This window comes from Miniopterus schreibersii, assembly GCF_964146895.1.
Source record: "Miniopterus schreibersii genome assembly, chromosome: 12".
Lineage (NCBI taxonomy): Eukaryota > Metazoa > Chordata > Mammalia > Chiroptera > Miniopteridae > Miniopterus > Miniopterus schreibersii.
Window position 1 is genome coordinate 46537934 of NC_138112.1, and position 16739 is coordinate 46554672.

The window sequence follows — 16739 nt, forward strand, 5'->3', positions numbered from 1 at the left end:
ATCTGGAAACTATGCTTTTCTTCCTTGACTCACCACACCCTCCTCACCTTTCTTTCCCACTTACTTTTCTTTTTTACTTTTCTTTTGTTATTGTTGAAAATATTACAAATGTCCCCTTTTTTCCCCACTGACCCTTTCCACCCCACACCCACTCTCCCCACCCCAGGACTTCACCACACTATTGTCTGTGTCCATGGGTTATGCATATATGCATATAAATTCTTTGGTTAATCTCTCCCCACTTACCCCCACCTTCCCTCTGAGATTCGTCAATCTGTTCCATGCTTCTATGTCCCTGAATCTATTCTGTTCATCAGTTTATTATGTTCTTTAGATTCCACATATAAGGGAAATCATGTGGTATTTGTCTTTATCTGCCTATCTTATTTTGCTTAGCATAATATTCTCCAAGTTCATCCTTACTGTCCCAAAGGGTATGAGATCCTTCTTTACAGCTGCATAATATTCCATGGTATAAATGTCCCACAGCTTTTTTATCCACTCATCTACTGATGGGCACTTGTGTTGTTTCCAGATCTTAGCTACGTAAACTATGCTGCTATGAACATCGGGGTGCATATATTCTTTCTGATTAATGTTTCAGGATTCTTAGGATACATTCCTAAGAGTGGAATCACTGGGACAAAAGGCAGCTCCATTTTTAATTTTTTGAGGAACTTCCATACTGTTTTCTGTAGTGGCTGCACCAGTCTGCATTCCACCAGCAGTGTACCAGGGTTCCTCTTTCTCCACACCCTTGCCAGCACATGTCATTTGTTGATTAGCGTTGGTGGTATAGTGGTGAGAAGAGCTGCCTTCCCATTTACCTTTCTATTTCAGTGGTCTCCAAAGTGTGCTCACATCCAAGGAGTACACTATATAAGCATACTTATGCGTATTTATCCATTTAAAAAGAAAAACTAATCCTAACAAATTTAAATACAGATTAACACTCTGGGTCTATGCGTAAAATATTAATGTGATTATAGATAATATTATCTGATTATAGATAATAGATAATATTGTCTAGTTTTTAACTAAATTAACCCTGAACAAATGCTCAAGTAGTTTTTAAAGATTCTTCCAAAGAGACCAGTTTGAGGATAATAATAATATAGGCCTTAGTGACAATAATACTATGACCAAGTGAACACTTGTACTATACTAGCCCTTTAGTGACCAAATTATAAGATAAAAATGATAATCCAAGCAGATCTGACAAGAAATAGGCTGAGATTTTTTTTTTACTCATCAAGAATACTACTTGAGATATAGATTTATATCTAGCATCATTAACAGTATACCCTTACCCTATTTTACACTGAGATATTAAATAACAAGAATATGAAGCCATTACAATCAGTAAGACATTTAAAAACTAAGCATGCAGATATACATTTTTGCAATTTTTAAAAATCATATACTCAATTCAACATTTTACAGAATTTCACCAAATATAATGTCAAATGTTTAGAAACCTCTTCTGAAGTTCTTTAACTATAAAAGACAAAAAGCCATATGCTGTTAGAAAAACACTTGTTCTTCCTGCTGCTATAATACTGGCTAAAATAATACACAGAAAACAATATGGCAACAAATTTAAACATATTCCCTTGCTAAAAATCAGAGTTGCCACATGCACAACTCTGTGTAACCGTTTGCCTAAAATGCAACGTGAATGATGTCCTCTAGGTAGGCACAGTGAGTACTGCCACAAACAGTGCTGGAAGCTGCATAGAAACATGAGTGAAGATTTGAAAAAGAAACTTTGGTCATGTAGGATGCTTGCTTTTTGGATACATGAATGTACATATTTTTAACATGCTTCAGTGTATAATATTTATTTATTCATTGTTTTGGTTTGGTTTGTTTTTTTTATTTCTCTTTATTGTTGAAAGTCAGTTTATGATATTTAAAAAGGCAAAGTGCTACTTTTGAATGAGCCACTAAAATATGTACTAAAGAAAATATAATCTCAACAGTGTTACTTTTTTAAATAAAAGTAATGTTTAGAGAAAACTGGCAAAGTGTAACCACTGGTGAAGTGGTTGCTCTAGCTGGACTAAGGGAAAAACATTACAGACAAGATTACAGAGACAGTACCATGGGCTTCACTAACTACATCATTCATAGCCAAGCAATTGCGACACATTGTTAAGCCAATGATGATGCAATTACTTTTAAAAATAGATCTGTAAAACATAGTAAAATCTTTACAATGCTGTGAAATGAGATGAGGAGTAACCATGAGAACTGTTTGCACCACCCAGAGGTTCCCCTGCTTATCTCATGGCAACATTTCCAAACTAAGATAAGGAACTAAAAAACTAGTGTACCAAATGTGCTAACAAGGTGCTGTGAGTGTGTGTTACCATGTAGCTACACTAGACTAGATAGATATATACATATATATACACATACATACACACACACACATACCATCAAACAAACTTAATCTTTCTCTTCAAGGTAAAAGTGATATTTTATCAAATAAGAAAGTAAATACTTTTCTAAACAGATTCATGCTATGAAAAAGTATTCTGAAAACATATGCTTGGAAATGATTCTATCACAGTGATTTTGTTACCAAAAATTCTATGTCTATCACCTATGAAAACACTCATCTATTTTTAATTTTAAAATTGGCAAGAGAATATTCCAACCTGTTTAATGATGTTTCAAAGAGATTCAATGGGTGTTGAGCCCATTTATTAAAAATATGAAAATGCTATATCTTCAACCTCATTAGCAAAAACAGCTGATTGCCGTCAGAAAAGATATTTACTAGCCAAATTTTAACAAAACATTTTTACATAGTTTGTGTATAGAATTGATAAGTTAGTATAACAGTTTAAAAAATAATCAAAGATATTTACTTTTAAGATGCATTAGCATATACTTCTTCCATTTGGATCTGTTCTGTTTCTGAGGTACCATTTTCAGCTGTGGCAGCATTAAAACCATGTAGCAAAGCAAACAGAACTTGGAACCAAACCCTTAAATCACTTCATAACAAAGTGTTAAATTAAGACTTTTTAAAATAACCAGCATATTAAATCATAGGGCTTGGAGGAATCACAGTTAGTTTTAAAATATTATTGTATCTATACCTCTTTCTCTTAATATCTACTTATGAATGTTTTTATAGCATATATTAGCACAACAGTACATGTATATACAGTAGTCCCCCTTATCTGGGATTTCACTTTCCGTGGTTTTAGTTACCCGCTGTCAACCACGGTCCAAAAATATAAAATGGAAAATTACAGAAATAAACAATTTCATAACTTTTAAATTGTGCACCATTCTGAGGAGTGTGATGAAATTTCGTGTCATCCCACTCAGTCCCATCCTGGTCATGAATCATCCCTTTATCCAGCATATCCACACTGTACACCCTATGCCCGTTAGTCACTTAATAATTGTCTCAGTTTTAAGATCACAGTGTTTGCATTCAAGTAACTTTTTTTTACTTATTAATGCCACATTCACATTACAGTATACTGTTACAATTATTCTATTAAAATACGATAACTACCCATCATTATTGTTAATATCTTGCAGTGTCTAATTTATCAATTAAACTTTATCTTAAGTATGTATGTATAGGAAAAAGCATAGTATAGATAGGAGTCAGTACTATCTGCAGTTTCTGGCATCCACTGGGGGTCTTGGAACGTATCTTCCATGGATAAGGGGGACTACTGTAATCTCAAATAAATATGCATGTGTATTAGGACACATGCTCATGAACATTTTGCTGATGGTGTGTTCATCCCCAACGTTCGCAGACCAGTATTCTATCATAGTGAGAAGTTCTCCCAAATAAGCCTTAAAATTATCTCACCAGAGGAATTCCTTCCACCTCACCCTTACCAACAATACTTTCTAGTTGCCCTTAGGCTATCCAAACTACCTAAGATCTATATTTCTTTCTCTCCTTAAACATCCTAAATTCTGCTCCTTTCACCTCAGCTAATGAAATGCTACATTCACTCCAGTCAAGGGGGGGGAATGCCAGCTAGTGCTTTGTTTGTGATAACATTCAAACTAACATTTTATTAATAATCAAAGATAGTGCTGGAAGGACTGGAGAGGGGGCAGAGCGGGGTGGAAGGAGCCAATGGGGGGGGACGACATCTGTAATACTTTCAACAATAAAGATAAATTTTTAAAAAACAATCGAAGATATTTACTTTTAAGATGCATTAACATATACTTATTTAACTAAACGAAGGCTTCACTTGAGACAATTTATGATAACCAAATAAATTAATGCCCCTCCCTCACTAAATTTAATAAAATTACATTTCTGTTTTTAAATGATCTCAGATATAAATTTGGTAAATAAGCAAAACTAAAGACTATATGATCATAGCCTCATATTGATGCAAATGGCCTATTTGATTGGCATTTTAATAATAGAAACCGGTGTATGCGCAGATCAAAAACAAAGAAGAGAAAACCCAAAGATGTGAAAGTGGTGCTAACAAAATTCAAAAGAAAAAATTAGCACTTAATATTAATGGGTGCAGGTTTCCAGATACTTTACTCACACAGTTCCTGATAACATTAACAAGTTTTCCATGTGGACATAAAGAAGAAATTAAACACAAGACTTCACAACTAAGATATGGCTAATATGATGAGTACTTTGAAAAGGGTCCCAAGGTATCACAATTAAAAGCTGAGCTATTTCTCACTCTTTCCCCACCATTCAGGGGGGATTAAGAGTCCCTAAATTCACTATTCCCACCCAATTTAGGCTGCTATGTGTGTGTGTCTCAGAAAGAATAAGCTTGTTACAATGCTACACAATTTAAAACATGTAAGTATTCAGTGTACTGTGACTCTGCCTTAGCATCCCTGTAAAACACACAAAATTATACAAAAAGCACAAATGAAAGCATTGTCCTTAGAACTGTTATCTGTAAAAGTTTCAAGGGTCTAACCTCAGAAAAGCTGAAAATTAATTTTAATAATACCTTAGAATATTATATTAAAAATAAAAATTAGATATAACATACAGTTTACTTGTTCCAAGATTAAAATTCTTTTCTAAACCTCAATATACAGGGTGGAACAAAAGTAGGCTTATAGTTGTTCATGTGGAAAATAATACAATAATTAATAAATAATAATACAAGAATAAACTCTGTGTTTCACATACACAACTATAAACCTACTTTTTGCCCCATCCCGTATTTATTTTCAATGTGCATCTTTATAGTTGGAAAGAATTACAGCTAAGAAATTTTAAAATAGTCCAATTTTCCTAGAGTGTATATATGTATCTTCACACTCAAAAATTAAAAATGTTCCTGAGACTCAGTTAACTAATACACTGTGCTCCAAGTTAGTTGAACTTCATTCAGTTGCTATATTATTTCAATTTTTATTTTCTTCTTCCTTGGGTTTTTGCTTCTTATTAAAGAACTCAACTGAAAGCCCTAAAGGAAAACATTCTTTAAAGCATCATAACTAATTTAATATGGCTAAGGGGATGTTTTTTAATTGTTTTACAGAACTTTCATATCTTTTTCCCCCTTTACCCAGCTCCAGAGCCTGTCTTTTTAATGGAGAGATTTCATCATATTTTCATGGCATTATCAACACTGCGAGTCTCCAGCATGCCAAAGCAGTAGTAAGGAAAACAGCAGGTGAAGGCCATTGGAAACTAGGGCTATAACTTCTCCAGCCTATATCACCACCAAGCCTTTTTCAGAAAATGATTATGTCACAAAGTCATACAAGCTGCAAAATCTCAATAGGTATGTTTAATTTGGAGAAACAAATTATTAAACACCAGAAAACTTCCAAACCAAAAATAGAAACGAAGGCTTGTGGGCTCAGAGAAAAGGCATTTGAAAAGTTATTAGAAAACATGAGACCCCAGATTACAAAACTAAAAAGGACCGATTCAGCATCCCTATTTGAAAGTTATAAAAAGTAGAGAGAGGTTGTTGCTGCTGCCACTGCTTCTGCTACTACTACTGTTTCATCATTATCGTTATACAATCATTTTATTTCTTCCAAAGAATCTGGATTACTCTGAGGGTTAATTTATTTTCATGTTATCTCTCAATAAAAAAGAAGTTATGGAATATGCCAACTTGGCAGTAGGAAAAACTTCATTATAAACGTGAGGCACCTAAAGACTTGTAACAATAAGGGAAACTCAGAAATAACGCTCAGATCTAATGCTTACAGGGCAAGATACAAGGTTTTATTAATTCACAGTCCTGATCATCAGTTCATATATTAATAAGCCACTTATTTTAATTTTCATACTTAGTTGACACATTTGAAGGAAAGCAATAATTTGAAAAATTATTCTGTACCTTAAAATGACTCACAATGCCCCTGACCACAGAACTGAGCTAAGAAACAGAAGTGTTAAACTGCTGGCCTGGACCACATCACATTCATGATAGACATGGCCTTTTTGGAGTCACAAAGACACAAATATGAGACATTTCAGGGTCAGACCTACAGAATAGTTAATAATACTATCAAATGTTCCCCCCACCACATCCAATGCTTTTCAGGATGTTACCTCAAGCAACCTATTCCCAACCGTCTTTTAAGTCACAGCTCAAAGGCCGCCTCTTAGTAGAATCTCTCCTTGACACAGGTACTTCTGCTTTTATACATATCTCCATTATAGCAACTAGCACACTGCATAGGATTACCTATATTCATATCTCCTCACTAGGACCATGTATATTTTTACCTCTGAAATCATGTAGTCAAGTGATTCTCATTTTTCACTACCAAGGATCGTTTTATTAATCCTCCCTCATAAACCCCGTATCAACTAACTACTGAATTATGTAATAATTCAATATTTTCTAATTACCAATCAAAGACATATAACTGACATTAACACTTTTGATCAGCATGGTAATATTCATTTACATTGGTATATGGGAAATGCAGCATTGGTTGGGCTCTGGAAATAAGTATGAAGATAAAATAAATGAGCACTGACATTACACAGAAGAGACTGGGAAAAAAGAGGACCAAAAAAAGCCAGCCCTAATTTATGACATACAAGCTTTGTTTGCAGTGAATAATATCCTGAAGCAAACCCAAATGAAACATTTATTTATATCAAGTAGGAAGTTAGACAGTATGACTGGTAAGGTTATCTACCCTGCATACCTTTTATTGAATGAGGCAATGAATATGAAAGCACTTTGAAAACTAAGTTCTATAAAACTTAAGAGAATTAAGGGTCCTTTTTATGCCAAGGATCTACTACTGATCACATAACTGCTGTCAATTAATCCTACTCAATTGTCCAGGACTGTTCTACACACTTCTATATATACAGGATCTTCAAGCTTCATCTTCCTGAAACCCTACTTGATAAATTCTATCACAATCCCCATTTTAAAAATTAAGAAATTGAGACTCGAAGAAATTACACAACTTTTTCAAGGTCACAAAACTAATTTAATAAATAAGACTTCAAAGGAAAGATTCAAGAAGTAAAAATTGAAAGTTTAATTTTGGTTTCTCACATGCAAGTCTATCATTCAAATAAATATATTTTTCTTGAAAGCAAGAGAAAGCAAATTAAGATGTGTATATTTTGTATAATGGACTTCCTGGTGTTAATCATTGAAACACATAACCAAGGAAGATTATAAAATCTCTTTTGCAGGCTTTCAGAATAAAGAGAGCTTCTGTACTGACTAGAATGGAGATAGGGTGGTCAGTACACCCTTGGAGGATGGGGGATGACAGATAAAACAACCTTTCAAAATCTCATCTAGTTCTTTGAATTGGAAGTTTCTCCACTTTGACAGCTAGACACCCAAACCGTACATTTAGTCACTAATCCATCTCAAGTCTGCCAGACTACCAATGAATTCTCCTTTCTAGGAAAGAAAGGAAGGAATATATAAGAGGAAAAGAAACAGATTATGTAATTTGCCAAAGATTATATAGCAAGTATGTAGTGAAGCTAAAATAGAAAGCCAGATCTAAGTATGGTACCACATCAACAGTGATAGATAAAATAGAAAGCCAGATCTAAGTATGGTACCACATCAACAGTGATAGATAACATGTATTAAATATTTATTTTATGCCAAGCCCTGAGCTCAGTGCTTTCCATTCATTTATCTCATTTAATCCTCACAATAACCTTATTGTGTAGATATTATTATTACTCCCATTTTAGAGATGAAGAAATGGGGGGTTAAGGATTACACCATGGATATATTGGGGGTGTATGGGGTGGCTAACTTCTACATAGGACGTTCATTGCCCATGGAGTTAGCTAGAGATTATTTCTAAGAAGATAACAACATTCCTTCCCTTTGATATTTTTTCCCAAGAAAGACCAATGAACTATTCCCTCTTCATTAGGAGTGCTCTTCTCCAGCTCTCCCAATGACCTGTTTAGCACCATGACAACTGCCAAAATGTCCCCACCTACCAAATATTTAAAATCTTCAATAGAAGAGAAAATTCTTAAAAAGTAAAGACTATGACTTCAAAAATGCTCTTCAGAGAGTGCCCAGAACTTAGTAAGGGCTCAATCATGTTACCCAATGCCCTGTTTGTAGAGTATAAAAGGAAACACTTGCAACCATGCCTCAGAATGAGTTCCACTTGAAACCTATGCTCGTCATTTAAAAAAAAAAAATTCTGTTGCCTTTTCTTTTTTCCACATATTGTGCTTGTGTAGTCGTAAAAAGTAAAGCATCTTTATTTTTCTTTGTCTGATTTTAAAGAACTATTTTACAAAGAAGCAAAGACATTGTGTTCATTAAAGTCAAAGTCACAAATAGCACTAAAATCCCTTTTTGCATTTGAACAGATATATTCAAGATAGACAATTCAATTAGTCTCCTTAAGGTGACTGAAAATAACAAATTATTAAAGTAGCAGACATAATAGATCATTTTAAAGGTTATCTTGTGAGGTTTTCAGGGAAGAGATCAAGGAAGAAGTTGAAATTAGAGAATATAGAATGTTTGCATAGATGTATAATATACTTTGAATTTACCTTATATTTATTATGCATATGTCATCACTGAAAAGCATCAAGTCAATATACTTAAGTAATTCTGGTCCAAAACCATTTAAAAACACAAAAACTTTTAAAGAATTCCATTATATCACATTAGGCTTCTTCAATACATGGTGCTTCAATCCAGAGAAATCTTTAAAAAGCTCTAAAGACCAGGAGAGCTTGGTAAATAAAATAAACCGGTGAATTCCTTGCCACATGCACCAGAGCAGAATGTTCATAGATAGAGCAGAAATAGAAAATGTGGAAAATTACAGAGTAGCAAATTCAAGCTAGTTACCAAAGATGCAAAATTTTCTAAAACATATACACTGACCTACCAATTCTTAGTGTTTTTTTATTTCACTATTCTATCTTAAATAACTACAAGTTAAGATGCTAATCAGGTCTTTATAAATAGAATCAAATATCTCCCTATAAATGCAGAGAGATAACTCTTTAGATAAAGATTTCTATCATTTCAAATAACTGTTTTTCACTTGAAGTAGTAAGAAAGAGAATGCCACTACACATTTTTTTTTCATGCCATTAAAGGTAAGGAAAAATATTTCAGAGTTCTTTAAACATTGTAAAAAGAAATTTTTTTCAATATTATGTACTGTGTAAGTTAGTGAGGATTACTAAATATATATGCATCATAAAGTAGAAATAACTGGGCGGCTGATTTTTTAAATGTAGCTTATTAGTTTATAATAGATTACAGCATCTACAATTAACCTCAGAAAATAATTCACATCTTTCCTAAAATTGAAAGGTTTTTTTTTTTTTGAGTGAATAGTAAAATATGAGTGACATATAAGGGGTCTTAGAGGAGCAAGAAGAGAATCTGAATATAAACAAGCCATCATTCTGGTAAAAGGAAATACAAACAACCGGAATAAAAATAGTTGATGCACAAAAGCCATAATGAGGGGGTAGCTCAAAAAATAACTTCTACTTTGAATGGTTTGGATGAAATACAAATTATCCACAGAAAAGTGTGGACTGGCATAAACGTTTGTACAAAATTATAAGTGTATTTCAAGAAGTATGCAAGAGGCAACCGCCTGCATGATGCACAAGGTCCCAGCAATGCTCTGTGTAAGTGCTAGTGCCCAGAGTCCAAACCACTGCATTTTAATTACCATGCAGCCTCAGATATATTGCCTTTGATATGGAAATGTCCTTGTTCTCTCATCTTCACATATGGTCTCATGCACAGAAATCTTTATCTGATTCATAAAAAATAAACTAGAATCCAATCTCAACACCTGACCTCAGTGCTTAGAAGTTTTTTACTAAGCATGGTGTCACTATAAAAAGAATGGCTAATATTGGTGTAAAGTTGGATATTTTGAGCAACGAGATGAAGGATTTGCAGTTAAGAATTGAATCGATACTGTTTCTCTGAGGTTTTAGGGTTTCACGTTCCTTTTTTGAGACTACCAGATTTGAGGAAAAACAGACCGGCACCCTTTTTTTTGGAGATGAGAGAGTCCAAAGAATATTTAAATGATATCCCACCTTACAACCTCCACACACACTATCTAATTGATATTTTTATCCAAATTATGACAATGGGTATTTAAAACTTGAAAAGCTCTATCAAAAATCATAACACAAGTTTAAAACTATTTCCAGTTTGACTATACATCTAAACAAACTAATTCACTGAAAAGCTTTTACCCTCTTCCATAGAACAAGGAAAATAAAAACATTTTTCTATAAATGAATAATGAATAAGTAATGAGAGAATGATGAAAGTTTCTGATATAACTTTACCAAAACAATTAGTTTTCAAATCACAGTTGAAAAACCTCAAGCCAAAAGGATAAGCTATGCATTTAAAATGTGCTTACATCTAATAAAAATTGCTTTTCATAGACTATACTGGTGTGGCAGCTTTTTTTTTTTTTTTTTACTTGAGTATGTTGAGATTCAGAGTGTAACCAGTAGAAAATACGGAGTTAGAATAAAGACATAAAATGTTCAATATATTATTTTCCTTGTTAGGGAAAAAATAATAGGGGAGAGCCATACTTCTTAAATAAGAAGCAATCCAAATGCAAAGAAAGTCTATTTCCTCCTCTAAAAAGCAATGACTATTTGTTCCTATTTTAGCAAGTTTCTATAATAAAATCTGTTTTCATTAAATTTCATATACCTACACAACTTGATAATTCTGAAATAACCTAGATTAGTTTTTTTAAAACCAGTAATATGACCCATCTAACCTCATGACAGCAGATAATACATCCCATCTGCAAATCATCTTGCTGTATGTTATCTGTGTTTTATCATTTCTAGTACCTGTCTGTGCCTGATATGGTACTCTCAGACACATTAGCTTGATGGAATGTTTCACTTGACTTCAAAAACATCAATTGATATATATGCACCCCTAAACTATATTTAAACAAACAGCTCTTATATCAACCAAAATTTTAGTTGTACTGTACTACACTTTTAGAGACTGTTGTCTGCAAATAGTAAAAAAGTATATATGAATTCCCTCACTAACAAGGGAATTCTCTCAAACTTAGAGATAAAATGCAAAAGTATAGAAAATATTAAAAGTAAGACAATGCCAATGTATATTAAGCCTTATTAAAAGAAGATTCATTTATTCCAGTACCTATTGTGCTAATTGAAAAAGAATTATTTAAAACATCACTAATTTCTTCACTAGAAGATGGATATGTGTAGCAATTTTATCAGTGACCAATAACCCAATAATTCCTTTTAAAAAGTCAAATAGAAACAGACACGATGCCACCAAAATTTGTCATTTATGTATTAAAAGTAGTATTTTAAAGCTTCATAAAGAAAGACTTGCCAGGTACATTAGAATATTTTAAACATATGCCTATCCCTTACTAAGAAAAATATCTGTTACTTTCTGCTACTAAAAAAAAAAAAATGTCCAACAGACAATATAATATTCCTATTGAATGACATTTCTCTGAGTTACTGTTACCAGGTCCATTATAGAATCAGCTTAAGGTATAGAGATTGATAGTGTTTTGTTAATATTTTTTACATTTATTTTTCTTTATAGTATAATGTTGAGCATTATAGTTACACAATATAGTATTATAGGAGTCTGTACCCTGCTCCATAATTGCAAACTCATAAATTTTGCATTTAAAAAATACATACACCAGGAGAAAGTTCCTTCTGATTATTTCCAAAACAAACACTAAGAATAGCATTAAATAGGATGAATTTTTTAAAAATCTCGTTGTACCACTGTATGTAACGGAATACGGTGGGAGAGCAGAAGAGAAAGGGGGTGTTGATAGTGTATGAGAAAAGCAACAGAGGTCGTTATTTTGCCTAGGGAGTTAATGATCTAGCATTTAGCTAGATCCTGGTTACTTACTGCCTTTGGTCATGAACTAGGTCTAATAAATGTGGTACACGCTTGCTTCCTTTCAGAGTCTGAAGGATTTTGGGGGGGGGGGAGGTTGGTTGTTGCTGTTCTGGTTGTTTTAGGATAGGGACAATCTGTCTTGAGTTATAAGGTTTTCAAAAATGTAGGAGAAAAAAATCTACACACCATTAGGCCTACTGAACATATGCTCACATATGTGTATTCGGAAAGAGACTCCGAAAAGTATATAGATCATATATTCATGGCCTGATAGAGTTTTAAAAATTCAGTCATAACTTTTCCCCTAACTGTAAGAAAATAAAATATTTCATTGCTTCAATAAAAATCAAATGCAACTAAATAAAACCGTGTCCCCATCTCCCACCTGAAAGGTGCATTCTTGCTGCCATAGCAAAGCTAACCCTACTAATCCCACTATACTTATGGACTGTTTAGGATGTCTGCTTGTTTGTTTGTTTAAAAATAAAGAGAGTCTTCTAGTAGGTATCAGGCATATGTGAATGGCCTAGAAACAAGGGGAGGAGGGAGACTGATGAAAGTGCCTAATGCTGAGTGTTGGATTCCACCGTGAGTGCACAGGATGACAGAGGGAAGGCCATGTTCATGGCTGCAGAAATCTGGTTTCCACCTGAGTGCAGGCAAAAGCTGACCTGAGACTGGAGTGTGAGAAGCTAGGTAGGAAGCTCAAGCACCAGTCTGGGTACAAACAGAGAGGACAAGGCACTGCTCCTAAGAACCCCAGGCTGAACAAGGGTGAGACCGGGAGAGAGACAGCAGATCTTTCCAGCAGATCCCCCACAGTGAACACTAGCAGCCCCAAGCGGCTAGGCCTGCAGCTGGAAAACAGCAGCTAAATCAGGACACAGACACTAATTTGCTGATCTACCTCTGGGGTCTGGGTGCGAGTGAGCTGAGACAGGTGAACAATCCAAATTGGAAGCCTGAAGCCCCTACCCATGTCAGAATACAATGCCATGCCTGGACTGGTCCTACTGGATTAATGCAGACCCAGGGGCACTAACAGCGCCCCCCCCCCTTGGGCGGAGTGTGCAGAGTAGGTATGCTGCCAGATTTACACTGCATCCCCTGTCCTCACGCAGTCTCCACCCTGCTGCCCCTGTGCGGTTTACCCCTCTAACCAGTTCCCCCTCAACTGAAAAATAAAGAGAGCTGAGCAACAGGAAAAGGGAGACAGATAAATCAAAGACAAGGCTACACTGTCACAGTCTCCCGCAGCGCGGGGGCCTCCCGGGGCTGTCCTGTCTAGTTCCACCCTTCTTCGGAAATCCTGCAGCCCAGGACCGAGCTGAGTGGATCAGGTCGGCCAAGCCCGTGCCTGCGGGCCTTGGGCCTCTGGGACGAGGTGCTGAGTGCGCAAGCTAATTATACATGTGGCATTTGGGCAGCCGACTGTCCAGTGACACCTTACCTTATGAGGAAACGTCAACCCAAGCAACTGTTCAAAACAAAATGCCATCGCGGGATCAGCTTCGCCGGCTCTTAGCCGGTTCAGGATTGCTTTTCCCACAGCCTCTCACACTTAGCGAAAGAATGTGGCCTGAGGAGGCCAGCCGTGGGCGGGCGGACCCGCCAGGGTTGGGGGGGACAGGCGGGGCGGTCCTTGCCAGGTGTCCGTCCCGTCCCCCCTCGCCATGGACCAGATCGCGGACCCGACCACTTGACCTTTTTATCCACCGAGCCCTCCTCCTAGAAATAGACTGGGCGGGGCTGCGCCTGTTCTCCTCGGGACCCGGGACCTGGGCGTGTGACTATAAAGGGCAGAAGAGAGGAGACCCTGGGGAGGCGGGGGAGAAGGGGCACTCTCACACCCGGGCTCCACGGGGCTGTTGGTTGGACAGCGCAGCCGGGGCGAAGGGCCGGCCAGGGGAGTGCGCGCCGAGGTCAAGCGCCCCGGACACGGACGTCATCCGAGTGCCCCACTGACAGTGCAGCAGGAGGCCCAGAGCCCAGCCCAGTTTGCCCAGCGACGGCTGCGGGCCATCCCGAGACCGAAACTTCAAGCAAGCACGGCCCTCAGAGGAGGTCACACACACACGCAGAAGCAGCCCGGGACAGCCCATCTCGCTAACTGCCCAGCCCCGCCAGCGGAGTCGTAGGCTTATTTTTAGTCCCCAAATAGGGGCAGCATTCAATATCTGGCAATCCATACAAACAAGTGTTTTAAAACTTGGTCAGCCTACGAGAACTTAATAAAACTCATAACACGCCGGCAACAACCACCTTTTATCTGCTCTGAACACACCAATTCTCTTACTATCTTAAAGCTCCGCGGAGCGCCCGGGAAACGGAGCTAATCTGTCCTCCGCAGCCCCGGGCGCTCCTTCTGGCGCCGGAGCACGGCCCCAGCAGACCTTGCACAAGCCCCTTCCTTTCTCTGGCCAGCCCTTTAAGAGAGAAAGAAAAAAGCAGCTCCCCGGGGAGCGGCCCGGTGCAGCGGGTGGCAGCACCGCCCCCGGGCCTGGGCCGAGCCCCAGAGAGGCCGAGCACCGCGGGTCCGCAGAGAGCGCAGCGGGCGGCGGGCCCCGGGCAGGGAGCCGAGAAGGACGCAGGGCGCCGGCGGGGCTCGGGGACGCGGGGTGCGAGCGCGCAGGGCGGAGAAGCGCCGCGACTGTGCGCTGGGCCCGGGGACTCCGCGCGGAGCCCGCGCCCCGCAGGGCTGGGCGGCCGCTAACACACGCCCCCGCCGGCCCGGCACCACTGCCCAGCGCCCCAGCAGAGGGGACCACAGATTAGCGCCTGGGTTTCGGATTGTCTTGGAATTCTGTTTAGTTATTCCTAAAAAGATCATAAAAAGTCCCGTCCAAAAAGAAGGGTAGGGGAGAGGAAGGGAGAGAGAGGAGGAAACTGGAGGCAACTCGCGCGGGGTCCCGGGAAAGTTGCGGCCGAGTGTGGGAGGAGGAAGCGTACGGGTTTTCTAGCGACCCGGGTTTTCTTTATGAACTCCTCGGGGGAAACTTCACCCCCGCGGAGAGCGCGGCGCAGATCCTCGACTCCCGCCCGCCCTCGCCGGCGTCAACCTCACAAATAGCCGAAGTTTCCAAACCAAAATGGGGGTGGGGCGGGGGGCAGCATTAAGAAGCCCAGAAACCCAGTGGGTCCTCCCCACCTCCCACACCTCGCGCCTGGCTAACACTGAAGCGCTCCGGAAAACTGCGGTGTCGCAGTCAGTCACAGGGCGAACTAACCCAACACTTTTCAAGAAAACAAAATATTCGCCGGGAAACTTACTTTGCATTTAGTCTCTATTCTTTGGGGGGATGCGGTTTAGGTCGGCTCGTAAGGAAAGCTCGTTTTGTCCAGGTTGGATATTGTCTACTTATGGATCAACCCTTGGGTGAGGGTTTATTTTAATTTATGGCTTATGCATTCTTTTAAGGTCGATTTACATGACCTCCGGCTACAACTAAGACAGCCGAGGAGGGCACTCCAGTCGTCAGTCGGCCAAACCCACAATTAAAACAGCCCTCCCCCTAGTCTTGGTGTGACTGGGACTCTCCCGCGGTAGGCTGGCTGCCTGCTTTCCTCTTTTTTCTCTCTCTTCTTTCTTCACTTGTCTTTTTCCCTCTTTCTTTATGTCTTTCTTTTTTTAATATCACGAAATAAGATGTGATATCAATTTGAAAGTTTCGGTATAACTTTCCCTAAACCCGAGCCTGCAGCGATAACAAGAGAGACAGCGCTCACAAAGCCCTCAGGATGCTGCCCTCTTGTGGGAACAAACGGCATTACCACCCAGCGGTCCCATCTGAACCCTCGCAGAGCACACTCGCGTTTGCTGAAACGGGGGGGGGGGGGGGGGGGAGGGGGAGCGGGAGAGGACACTACACACGCAGGCACACAAGCTTCTTACATCACACACTCGCGCAAACTTCAATGAGATACCTACCTCAAACTTCACGGAGACTTAAACATTCATTCTCTAAGCCACCTGACTTCTGTTTGGTATCACTCCCAGTTATACAGGTTAGACTATCTACACGGGGAGGCGGAGGAGGTGGGCCGAGAGGGCGGACAGATTTCCGGACGAATACTTAGGATGGCGATAACCGCTTTCTGTTGTCAAAGGTTGCGTTGTCTGTCTCTTTCCCCTGCCCTTTTTGCCTTAGTGTCCTACGCACAGTTATCTACAGCTACAACATGTGTTTCCTCGGAGTGGATTTTGGGGCTTGGGGGGTGGCAAGAAAACCAGAAGCCGGCCACGCAGAGCTGTCACCGCCTCCGGAACAAGGCACAACTCTCCGAGGGGGACGCATCCTGGGGATCCGTGCGTCGGCCGGCGAGCGGCAGACGCTCGGGCCC

At 38.9% G+C, this 16739-nt stretch overlaps 1 protein-coding gene across 28 annotated transcripts in view; it reads right to left on the reverse strand.

The window, feature by feature from the left end:
* SOX6 (SRY-box transcription factor 6) overlaps positions 1–16739 on the reverse strand; it is a 512419-nt gene that overhangs the window by 489687 nt on the left and 5993 nt on the right. For 5 of the 28 annotated variants that reach the window (XM_081154527.1, XM_081154521.1, XM_081154526.1 and 2 more), the window contains exon 1: positions 13849–14207. The exons of 12 other annotated variants lie outside the window; for them this stretch is intronic. The gene's annotated coding sequence lies outside the window, so the exon portion shown is untranslated. Of the gene's footprint in view, positions 1–13848; positions 14208–15668; positions 15880–16326; positions 16595–16739 lie in introns of those variants that run through there. 11 more of the 28 variants (XM_081154525.1, XM_081154512.1, XM_081154528.1 and 8 more) reach the window with 8 other exon arrangements.